Raw genomic sequence first — 12,936 nt, forward strand, 5'->3', positions numbered from 1 at the left:
TAGAGTGTTGGAGGAGAAAATAATTTTTTCTCTGGCACATTTGCAAGTTGATCTGGAAAATGTGGTGGAGTTCTGCTTTCCAGTTTTACTCACATTTTCAGATGCAGAGGAATAATAGATTAGCTACGAGAGAGACTTTATTGCTGTGAAAATGCAGAGCCTTGTGTGGTGAGTTTGGAAGTGCTATGGGCAAAAGCCAGGGGTGAGGAAAACAGGGTGGTGGTGGTGTGAGCTGCTGATTGAGAGGAGCAGCCCAAGGCCTAGTCTAAAACTTTTGTGGACTTGGGATTGGAGCTGGTGGCTGGAGCTCCCCTGGAGGGACAAACAGCTGGAGAAGACAAATGCTGAATAGTACCAGAGTGAAGAAGGAAGGGAGGACTCCTGCGATTCCCTCTGTCTGGAGGGTGTTGCATAAAAGATGGATGTGGAGCACATAATTATGTTAGAAAGGGGGAAAGGGAACTAATAAGAAATCCAGAACCAAGAGATAAAGTAGTTGGGATTTTCAGGGGATATGAAAGGACTTTTTCCATGGTGCTGGTCATAAATTGAGTAAATTGTGTGTGTGTTGGGGATATTGAATAATTTGAGTAAAATACATTTTTTTCATTTTTAAAAAAGTATTATAAAGTGTATCTGTAAATTTTAAAGAAGGATTATTTTGCTATTCATTCGACAGTCACTAGAGCTGTGCAAAAATTGGAACAAAAAAAGCTTTTTTTTCTGAAAAATGTGTTGGGGAGAGAACTTAGATTTTACTACTACAAAAAAATTCAATGAAATTTTCTACAAGAATTTCTAAATGAAATTTAAATGTCATAGACAGCCAAAATGCTGATAAAAAAGTACAAAACTGACATTTTGAAACATAGCAGCTTGAATCAGTGTTTTGTTTTGACATTTTGATACAAAATGTAGATATTTGTGTGACATTTCCAAAGCAAGTTGGGATTTTTTTGGTAACTCTGTCCGCTGGAAATGTTTAATGATTCGACAAGCAAATGTCAAACTGCTAGAATTCCCATGCAACATAAATTCCCTTCCCTGATGGGCTCTAATTCACGCCCTCTGAAGAACATTTGAGCCCATCAACATAACAGAAATCCACATTCCTACGCAAGAATCTCCAATTCAAAGTTGAGTTCTCATAGTTTCTAATAATAAACCCTTTGGCAGGTTCTATTAAGAAACAGTGGGTGTAATATTTTGTCAGTTAGAGGATTTGTGTGTGTATATGGTTTTCTCTTGAGGTAACAGCAAATTAGTGAGAAAAAGCATAAGATTCATGTTTCAAGGGGAATGTAGTGAGATATTTCTTTAGCCAAAACTGGAAGCAATTTTTTATTTGGTCGCATGCTGTACTTCCCCATCTAGACACAAGGAAAGAAAAATTAACATAAAATAACTTTACCTGTGTCCCAGCTCACTGCATTTCTAGTTACAGCATAGAACTTAGAATGGAGGCAGTATAAGGCTGTCCTTGGCTGGAACCATGTTTGCACTTATCTTTGTATGTTAATTATGTTAAGGGACATCAAAGCTGGAATACTGGTTTCCTAGAATTGCAACGTTGCTGTACTTAAAAGGCTGAAAACACAGCAAAACACTGTATTTTCCTAGAGAAGATGGGTTATCTACCTGAAAATTTTGAAAAGTTCTTCCTAGCAAGATTTGGGTGGAAAAGCAGCTTGTGTTTTCTCATGAGAACTGAGTCAGGAGCTTCTAGAGGGTTGGGCCCTGCAGTGCTTGATCAGGTGGTGGCATTTGGCTCTGACCATTGAAATGGGGCTCTGAATCTCCAGTCCCTCAAACATGGGTAGCAGGATTTAGGAAGGCTACAACTCGAATGTGGTGGTTGAAACTGAGCCACTCTTAACACTTGCTGATTTCCAGGTTTTGATCCACCACTTCTGTACAGCTACCTGAGATTCACATAAATGTGTGTGTTGGGGGAAACAGTCCTAACGTGAATGTTTTCTTGGCAAACAGAAGCAAAAATATATTACTTTATTACTATTATTCTTCACGGCTTTATTTTCAGATAATCTCATCCAGGACTTGAATTGTTGCTTGTGTCCACATCCATAATATATTTATTTAAAAAAAAAAAAGGCAACATGAGGGAACACTAAGGCTGCTAGTAGCAGGAAAAGCCACCTTAGCTGTGCTGTACTGAATGGGTTAATAAAAAAAAGGTGGAAAAAAAAGAAAATGAGCCCGTCTGTTCTAGAGAGCATGCACTTATGCAAAGAGGGTGTTTAGCTGGGGGTGAAGAGATGAGGACTTGGCTAGTTATGAACTTGACGAATAATCATGGCAAAAATGATGAAGTGTTTGTAGTGCTATAGTAATGACAGACGTAAGGCAAATGTGTTATGATTAGATTAAATTACAAAGAGAAATGGTAAATGTTGTGCACAATGCTGTGTTCCGTGTGTAAACACCACATCTGTCATCGTCTGGGGTTGCTATAAGCAAGCAAGAGTTAAAAATACAAGAGCAATTTTTAGAGGCAACCTCATGACTGGCAATCAGTGCTAATAAGATTCCTTTCCTCTCGCAAGATTCGCAGAAAGCCCTCAATCCATGCCGAGCACATTCAAAGGCAAGGGACTAAGCGCTCCCCTCGCAGGTTCATTATCATTCGCAGGTTATCCCAAGCCAAGTGAATCAGGAAAGCAAATGAATTAGTGAGAATTAAGGAGCCTCTGTGGTCTGAACCCTCTCCAAATCTCAGCTAAGATGAAAGGTAGACGCTGATGTCTCGTGTCCCAGGGTCTGCGGAATTGGAGCCCCAGCGCCAAGCGGCTTCCTCCAGAGCCTCGCGGAAATGTGCAGGCAGTTAATGTTGCCTAACGTCTCCTGACCGTGGGTTCAGCCATGTGGGAAAAGTTTTACGAGGCTGCAAAAACCAAACCCCCTCTCGCTCACAATTAATTACAGGAGAGTTGCTATAGCACCTCGCTGCCAATGAGTCCGGCGTGAACGCGCTGCCTGCCCGGCGCTCCGCAAAGGGAGCCGCGTAGCGTCGTCGCACGTAACGGTATCAAATAGGCGAGGTAAAGGACGGATCTATAACACATTGAACCACTAACAGTACTGCTTCATTGGAGGCAATATCTTAAATGAGGTGATTCGTACATGACATGCATCAGGATCGGTAGTGTTTACTCTCCCTGTTTTTATTTGTCTGAAATGATGTGTAGCTGGCAATCTTTGAAGCATGGATTTGTTTTCAGTTGTTACAACACAATGATCTTCTCAGAGAAGCTATGGCCTTAGAGTACAGTATGTCGGAAAGATTTCAAAGGAAAGCAGTTTGTTTTCATTAAATACTTGTTACTGCTAATTATGTTTGATCACTGTAAAGAATGCAGTTTAATTAAAGAAGCACGCCAGGAAAAATATTTGATTTCCAAAGGATAACAGTAGATCTTTGCATTTGTAAGCGGGGGAAAAATATCAGTTGCAATTGTGTGCCTGTATATATGCACATGTGTGTGTAAACAAAGCAGTATTGGTTTGGGGAGACTAGAGCTTTGACAGAAAAAAAAGAATTCTATTCAAAAGAATTCTTGCAGTTCTGAGGGGGGAGTTGTACTAAAACAGCTTCTATCTTCTCAGATGCTATCTTTATGTGTGTTTCAGATTATTTAACATAAGTAATTACCTGCAATAAAATAACATTTGGCAAATGACATTAACCAGTGTTTTCACAGGCTAGGTTTGTATCAACATTTTCATCAGATATATTTTTCTGCAGTGATTCGTAATGTCATCTATTTCACGAATGTGAAGAGTTCATAATGAAATTACATGTTTTTCATAATAAATGTATGGACTTTTTTTTTTTTGCAAATGATGTTTTTTCAAAGCTAGTTTGAAGGAAATTAATAGAAAATGAAGGCCGATAACTGTATGTATATAACTGAAATCTTGAATTCATTTGCCAATGGACATAATTGTTCCTTTAAACAATCACATTGGAAATTTTTCTAGTTTTCACTTCCCCTCTTCATATAATTCCTGACTCATGACCTCCTATCTACCATTCAGGCTTGATGTGCACGGTTGTATCTCATTTATAATAATCATGATCTTTACAGAGCGATCGATTAAAATATTATGGTTCTTCTAAAATCGGAATGCATATCAAAAGGAGCCTCACTTATAAAGCAAAAGATCAGCCGTTGAAGAGACTTCTCAGTGTGAATAAAATGTTGTAAAAGCTGCTAATATTCAAAGACAATTAATCATTAAAGAGAAAAATGTTAATAAGTTTTTAGCACAGTTGAAAACGCTGTTAGTGGCTCTGGACTCTACTACACTGTATGTACCATTTAACATGGTTAGCAAAATGAGACCCTGTCCTAAAATGTCAGGGTTTTCTTGAAAATAACTACCTGAAAAATAATATGTAGCTTAAATAAAAAGCTAATGCTGTTTAGAGAATCATTTTCCTTTTCATATGAACACTGTTGCTTGTAAAAAGTATTAGAAAAACTGCTATATATTTTAACCCTTTCTCTCCTTTCATATTTTTTCTTTTTTTAAGCTTATTATTTAAGCTTTTATTTAAACTAAACCTTGACAAAATATCTATCTGAGGCATGAAATCGAAGTAATCTTTTCCTTGTACTTATTATTGAAATATTTCTTTTTTACTTGGTGTAGAAGTCAAAGCCACTATATTCTCTGCAAAGAAAACGCTCTGAGACTTAAAGGAAGGATAAGGTAAACTACAGCATCATGTTAAAATTCAACAAATCTCATTTTTAATTCTGTAATATTGCAATGTTATTGTTTTTCCAGCATCTCTTCTTATTTGAATCAAGCATTATGAATATCTACACAAAATGGATATTTCTTTTTTTATAAACCGGATGAAAGGAATGCTTCAATTGATATAATTCTGCCCACTTTCTTCCTAAACTCCTGTATTGTAAACTCCTGTATCCATTAATTGCATTTTAATGCAATTTTTATTGTTCTATTTTTGATCACTTCTCTAATGTTAGCTTATGTTCTTTTCAGATCAATTTTATGTTATCAAAAGAATTAAAGATAGCAGATGCAGATAAAAATCCTTTTCAAAAAGGTTTTAGCATACAATAGAAGGAAAAAAAATAAAACAATTAGAAAAAATTACCAGCCACTATCAGCCTAGAAAGAAGCAAACTGTGCACTACCATCAAGTGTGTGTGTGTGTGTGTGTGTGTGGGAAGAGCTTCATAACACAAATATTATTTAAAATGGTGTGGATGTGCAGCAGCCTGCAGCAATAGCAGCAGCAGCCAGTCCCGCATTAGCAAAGCAGCAGGCCCTGCCCTTGTGCTGGCCACAAATGACCAGTGAAATCCCAGAGGCATCTTGAATTTCTGCATTCTCATTTCATCAGCTGCAAAATATCTGTCACTCACGTCCCACACTGGGCAAAGTGACACCTGCCAGTCTCAAGAACAAGGACAAATTAATGTTCTTCCACCGAGTGCATCTCCGGAATGAGTAGCCAGCAGTGGGGTGAGCAATCAACAGCTCGAGTACATTGTTAAAGTTTGCAATATATTTCTGGGGTTTCCTTTCAGCCAAGCTAATTTGCAGCAGCTGTTGTCATTCTATGTTGTTATTGAACATGTGCTAGAGCAATTTACCTTCTAATGAATCTTTTAAAAATATTTGCAGAATATGTTCAAAATTCTATTGCTGAAGATTCACAAAACTGCCAAGAGACATGGCTTGATTTAAAACAATACACGGGGAGGGTGGCTTTGTGGCTGCCTGAGGAAAGTGCAATGCGAACATTCCTCCTATCTACTCCCTTCTTACTGGAAAGTGTTCAGAAATATTTTGGATACTAGATACTATATCTTAAACCCCAAATAACAAAAAACATTTCTGATGTCTGTCATCATGTCACATCATGTTATGCGATATTATATCCGCTTGTGATGAGATGCAGTGTGACAGGATGTAATGCAATGTAACGTATCAAAAAATGTAAATAATCCACTTTTGGGGATTAGATATCTGCTGTCAATTCCTATAGCAGGAATCTGAACTGAATTTATTGAGGCGGATGGAAGCTCAGCAAACGCCAAACTGTCCGTGGTGTTTGCAAACCAACACACATCACAGTTCACTGCCTCTCCCAATTATTTTTGGGTAGTTTGGCACATACAGGGCTGTATTACAATGTTAAATAAAAGTTCTTGTGATGTACAGTTCTGTGACTAAATCATTGTGTTAATTAGAACAGGAGTCGTTGCGGTCTTGGTTCGCCTCTCGCTGAAGAGCCCTTTGCATATTTCCAAGCTGCTCTTTGGGAATAGCTGCAACATTCATGTGGCAAAATGTAGCTCGGTATCGTGAACACATAATCCAGTGTGTGCAACATACTAAGAGGGAAAAAAAAATGATGCTTTGGGCCAAGCACTTGACTAGTCAAGATGTAGTGCAGCTTCTTCAGCTTTTACAAGATTGAAGGCTTTCCTTTTTGCAGCTTGGTTATCCCCTGTTTATGTTCCCATAGTGAACCTTGTGGGAATGAGGAATTTTCCTTGGTGTTGTCTCTGTCTGTGTGTTATTGATCTGAGCATGTAGATCCTGGAGGGATGCAGAGATCTGCTCTTCTGAGGAAGCTCACGGCAATGTTGCTGGCGGTGCTGGAGGTCAGGAGACACGTGATTGAAGCAGTGAGGCAGGAGGCACCGTCCCCTTGCAAGGTGCGTGGCAGCGGTGGGGCCCTGGCTGGTGCTGCAAGGTGAGTGCTCGCAGTTCTGGTTAATATTGCCCGACTTGTGTGGGGTCAACCCACATGCACAGGGCAAGGGCTTTCTGGGTGCTGCGCCCTGCCATCTCCTGAAATGAAAGAGACTGGGCTTGCCTTTACATCCCAGCTCGAGGGGAGGTTATTGCAGGGCCAAGACGGGGATAAGCCATCAGGTCCCGTGTACTGTCCACTGCCAGGACCTGTGCCTGGTGTCCTGCTGGCGAGCTGTGGCACAGGAGCCCCTGCCCTCCTGCCTGCTCCTCTGCAGCAGCTGCCACCATCCAGCCCAGCATTGACCCATTTGCCCATCCTATGCCCGAGTTAAAATCCAAGCCGATGCGTTTCAACTGTAATTAGGTGTTAATGACTGTTTTGGAACTTGTGTATTATTTTATTTTGGTGGAAGATGAAAAGCCGTGTTGCTCAAAGCCTCTTCTGTGATCCGTACTCTGCAAAATTCCACCTGGCCACGATAGCCGCTTCACCCGCACGGGAGCTCCACTGCCCATGCGTGAGTAGCACGGTGAGCATGTTTATTCAGGATGCTCAAAGCGGGGTTAGATAACGTGATGCTTATAAAGCCCAGCACTGTATATGCTGGAGGACCGCCCGCCTTGCTAGCCCTGGCGCGGCCGTTGCCCGATGAGTGATGGGGAGGTGGTGCTGTAAATTGTGCCCGGTGTAGACAGGGCTTAAGAGGTAAGCAGGCAACCCCCCCGGCTGCAAGCGCGTGCCTAGGAACCGAACCTTTTATTTGCTGTCATAGTGATGACTTTTAATTGTCCCAATAAACAAGCTTTTTAAAAGCTTCTAAAATGTTCTCTAATAACACACTTTGGTCTTTAGCCATAGAAATGCAGAAATAATTAGAAGTGCCATTGTGTACAGTGCCTTCTGGACTGGGCTGAAGGTGAAGGAGAAAGTATCATGCTATCCTTGTCAGCTGCAAGGGTAATTACTGCTGGCTGAAATTACTCAACATTTGTTTATAAGCTCCCCAGAGCATGCTGTAAATAGATTGTCTGTTATAGTCCAATCACATTAAAACGCTGCTCCTTGCAAACTGCTACCTCCTGTTTTCTGTAAGCCAGACAGAGAAAGCCTGCTGCTCACTTATTGAGCACCCAGCACCGAGGAGCTGTGGTTAATGTGATTGTTTTCATTAGCTCTTCTCTGTCCGATGGCACGTTTATAGTTTGCTGGGCTTTAGGACTGGCACGTTGATTCCCTTTCATTTTCTGCAGTGAGAGAGAATATCTTTATTACTGGAGGGCATATACCACAGTTGATGGGAATTCTGGAGCAGCAAAAGCACAGGAATAGCTGTGGATGCTCGTTCTCCTCCTGGGCAATAGGGTTTTTCTGGCTGACTTTTAAATGCTTCTGTACCGATTCCAGTGGTGGTCACATTGCCTAAATTGTCCTTTGAAGGATGAGAAGTATTTTCATAAAAGGTTAGAAAGAATGTATTTTCCTTAGCACTGAATTTCACGATACAGCATTCTCCTGTCCATTATGACCTGAGTTGTATGAAATAGTGATGCAGCCACAGCCTGTCTCTTTGATTTGCTCTCAGCATGATTTACCGCATCGTATCACAACAGCCCAGATATTTCCAATAAATACGGGGCCAAATTCGTCGCTGACATATGCAGACACAATTCTATTGCTGTCGATAGAGTTGCGTTTGCTCCCACCAAGGTGAACCTCGACACCGAACTGAAGATTTAGGGGAAAGAAATGCACTTCTGCAAAACAAACAAAAACCACTATATTTTGGAGGGGAAAACAAACAAACAAACAAAAGGCTGAACAGATCTGTTACCAAGTATCAGGGGCAGAAATTTGTAACCTCTGTTTCATGAGTAATTCATGAGAACACACACAAAAGGTATTACAACAGCGCTCATTTTTATTTACCACTGATTATTCTCCCAAATCAGTCCTGATTAGAAACAGACCAAAGTGTGTCCTCATCATACTACATTTGTCTGAAAAAGCTAGGACAGTAAGCTGCCTTGCACATTCCCATAGCTGGAAAAAAAGGTCTAGACATTAGCAAAACTTAATCAGATTTTCTTAAACACAGAGACTACCTTGGCGTAAATTCTTACTGAGGACACTGCAGCTATGACAATTTACACCAGTTATTGAGCTTCCCTAGAAATAACACAACAAAGCAGCAATGTTAGTGACCAGTAGAGAATTATTAAAGGAGCACAGATAATTGGAAGAAAATAAATGACCTGGGTAGAATAGCTAGTATAAAATGAAGTGCAGGAGAAATCACTGCACTGGACACCTTCCAGCCTCACATGTCCTTGGTGCCATTATGCAGATTTTAAAATTAGGAAGAAAGCCTCTGTTCTCTGCAAACCCATCACAAAGGGATAAGAATTCAGGTTTGGATATCCACATTTTCTTCTAACTGGAATCATTGCCTGTGGAAAACTGTCCTTCTGGGAAAGATGCTGGAGTGCTAGAAATGATGATTCAATTGCCCATTAAGATAATTCCTGGAAGTACTACTTTCTTGAGGCTGTGCTTCCAGGAATGGCAATCACAGCATCATCGCACTCGCTCTGACAGAGCAATGGGTATCTCCAGAAGTGGACACAGCAGGTGAATATTTCTAGTTACTGCAAGTAATGCGCTGCAGGTTAGATTATTCTAGTTATCTTTATTTACCAAAGCTAACTAATGAAGTAATCCTTTGGTGATGAATAACAGCAATTGTTTTACAATAGACGGGAGCCTTTTTGCAATCCAGGTAACATTTTTTTTTTCTTATGTTCCTATTACAGCTTTTTGTGCTATTAGAGAAGCAGTGAATCTTTAAAGAGAAACTTCCTACAGCTAAAAAAGACATTAAGGGGGGGAAAAAAGCTGGGAGCCATAGTGACAGGTACAACTAAGGCTGTATCCTTCGGTTCCCTGGAAACCAGTCAAACACTATCTCATCTTGCAATGGTTGTGTCTGATCCTCTGCTTCAGACATCTTCCTAATAATGGCAACTACAGAGGTGACTCTCTGCAAATAAGGGCTTACAGCAACTGGACATCCATCATATATCTCCAGAGCAACATTAGACCACCCTAATGGGTACTCCCGTCTTCATTATGATATTAATTCTCTAAATTTCCAAAGTGATTTCATTTGTAAAATGACAAAGGCTGGCTGCTCAGGAGACAAACTGTTTTCATCCCCCTCCTGCATGCTTACAAAGGCTTGCTCTCTTTAGTCTTTGGGGGAAAAGAAATTTGATAGCCTCAGATCTCTTGTGATACACAAGGCTGCCTAACAGCTACACCACCTGCCAGCACGGCATGCCTGCCAATCCAGTCTGAAGATTTCTAAAGCAATGGTTGATGAGTAGGACAGAGATGTTGGTTTGGGGAGGGGAGGGAAGCTATGTAGAGAGAAAATAGAGGCTGTATAAAATAGCCAGTGTGAAAGTGAGGCAGGATTGAGGGTAAGGGTGAGGTCAGAGCCAAGGCTGGAAACTGAATCAATCTGTACAAGCTTGGTTTGGTTGGATTAGGTAAAAGCGTGATTTTCTCCCTGGTGTATCAAAGCCTTTGCTGTGGCTACAAATTCACTGAGAGCCAACCAAAGCAAACTTTTCACATAGAAACAATTCTTTGCATGCCTCCTGATCTCCAAACTCACTAGGTTTAAGTAAAATAAAGATTAAGTTAATAAGGAAATCAGTAAACCTATTGCATCTCTAATGCTCACCCCAAAGAGCAACTAAAAGGTCTGTCTGGGCTATAGCGAGGAATGAGGAAGCCCTTTCAAGGACAGCAATAACCTGACTGGTGAATGAATTCTGGAGTAATCAAAACAAAACAGTACCTAATGCTCTGAAAAGCATACAAGACACCAGGCTTTATTCTCCTTTACAAGGCCACCCAAATGGCAGCCTGCAATATGCCTGGTTCTGGCTTTACCTACCTGGTCTGACTCACACAGGTAGCCATGGGCAAGGAGACTCGTGCCAAGAAGTCCAGCTCTTATTTCCAGCAGAGGCCACCTTCATTACATAATGGGTTTGAGTCGATGCTGTGAGTACCCTGCTTACAGTTCCACTCTTTGACGTTCCTCTCTTGATAGCTGATGCTGCTTCTGCGTCCCTCAGCGGTTGTGCAGATGGGTGAATGCTCCTGTGTGATCGCTGTCCAAAACCGTGTGCTCCTGGACTTCCACAGTGGCCTGTGGTCAATGCCACAGGACTGTGCTGGTGACTATGCTGGGTGTGATAATGCTTGCCAAGAGCATGGCCTGGCTCTGTGTCCCACCACAGCCTTTTATTGCGCTTCTACTGCAAATGGGACATTTCATTGATTTCGATATATATATCAAATGTATATATATCACAAATGTGAAAATGCTCCCTTAAAATCTGATTTAAAACTAAATTAATTAACAACATTAAAAATATTGAAAAGGACAGCTCCTTCCTCTCCCAGAGGAAGCCCTCACGTATAGGCTAGAGTCAGGCTCTGTTTTTCTCATTCTTCCTGCCCATATAAGACTTGTGTCCTTTGGGGAACAGTCCTGTAGCTTCAGCAGAAGCCGGGTCAGCCCCTCTCTGATCCTCCCTTCTCTGCCCATCTTTCCTGACTACCAGCAGTCAGGGTTTAACCTGGGAGCCAGAGACTACACTGGAAGCTGCAGATTTGAGCTACCTCACACCAAGGAGGTCACTGAACCGTGGTCAGCTGACCAGTTTGTTGGTGAGTGCCTTAACCACTGCTGTAAACTTTTTTTTTTTTTTTTTTTTTTTTTTTTTTTAAAGAGAGAGAGCAAGTTCTGCTTTTGCTAAAAATTCTTGATTTTTGGTAGCAAATGTTCTGTGCAACACAAAAGGAGCCTTGATCTTCAACTTGAGTTGGTAAGTTTTGCTCCAGAAATCAAGGAACTTGAGTGTATTTTTGGTTCTAGCCATCAGAGCTGAATTTTAATGCTATCGTGATCCTGCCAGACAATGCCAGTCTGCTCTTCCTGTATCTTTTAATATAGGTGGGAGATGGCGATGCTCAGCAGCTCCCAGTAGTGCTCATTTCCCAGTTCCACAGTGGTGGGTTTTTTTTTTTTTTTTTGTACTTGAAGTATCAGACAAAAAGAGAGGTGATCTGAAGCGAGCTAGTAGCTGCCCTGGCCAGTTATTAATGTTCTTCTGAGTTTTGTATTCTACAGATTCAAATTCAAACCTACTGTAAGGAACTCTGCTGTGATTGCTTACCTCAGGGATAAACTTGCCTCCATGGTTTATGTTTATACGCTATTGATGGCCCTCTGGCCCCCAAATTAAATTATTGATGAAAAATTCTTTGTCATTTATTTCTCAATGTCACATGAATACAAAAGTATTTTTTCAGAGTAGCTTCATGGAGGAACTGTTTTCCATTTGCATTGAACTTTACCTTTTTTAAAAGAGGCTCTAAGCCACTATCCCTTTCTGTCTTTAAACAAATACTGTAGTTCCCTGTTAAAAACGAATCCATCACAGTTTTTTATCAATCGAAACTCTACTAACCCCAAATGTCCTGCCTTTTTAATTATTTTTTTCCCCTCAGAAATCACCTGCTGGTGCCTCTGTTTTCATGCCCAGTTGAGTTAGCCCGTGCAAATTCACTCTGGCATCATAAACTTTGTTTCCCTCTTTTATGGTTGTCTTCCAAAGGTGTGAAGCTCCAGCCTAATGTGTCACTTCAGAATGGAAGTGGAATGCCTGATTCATTAGGGAAAAATCCCTACCCCTTTCCTACTCCTTCCTTATGAATTGTCTATATTAAACTACCACAGAGTTGGAGCAACCATCACCCTGTGTTCAAGTTTCCTGAGCTTTAACTTGGAAGGAAATTAGCTTCTCAAGACCAGTTATAAGAACTACACTGTGTGTGTGTGTGTGTTTTTTTATACGTGTATGTTTTTTGTGAGATCTACAATCCACAGCATAGGAAACATTGCCTTTCTGGGATTCAGGGGGTAAAAGGACTGTGGAGGGACCATTTCAGCTCATTTGTGCTGAGGGAAGCCCGGAGCTGCAAGGAGTGGTGTGGTATAGAGATTTTGTTGTTAATGGTGTATGACCTTTCTTCTTTCATGTTACGGGCACAGCTGAGCCATGACCACCCAAAGTGGTGCACGCTGCTGGTTATGT

The sequence above is a fragment of the Tinamus guttatus genome, unplaced genomic scaffold, assembly GCF_059628265.1.
Source record: "Tinamus guttatus ecotype Peru unplaced genomic scaffold, ASM5962826v1 Tinamus_guttatus_pri_ptg000060l, whole genome shotgun sequence".
NCBI classification, from domain to species: domain Eukaryota; kingdom Metazoa; phylum Chordata; class Aves; order Tinamiformes; family Tinamidae; genus Tinamus; species Tinamus guttatus.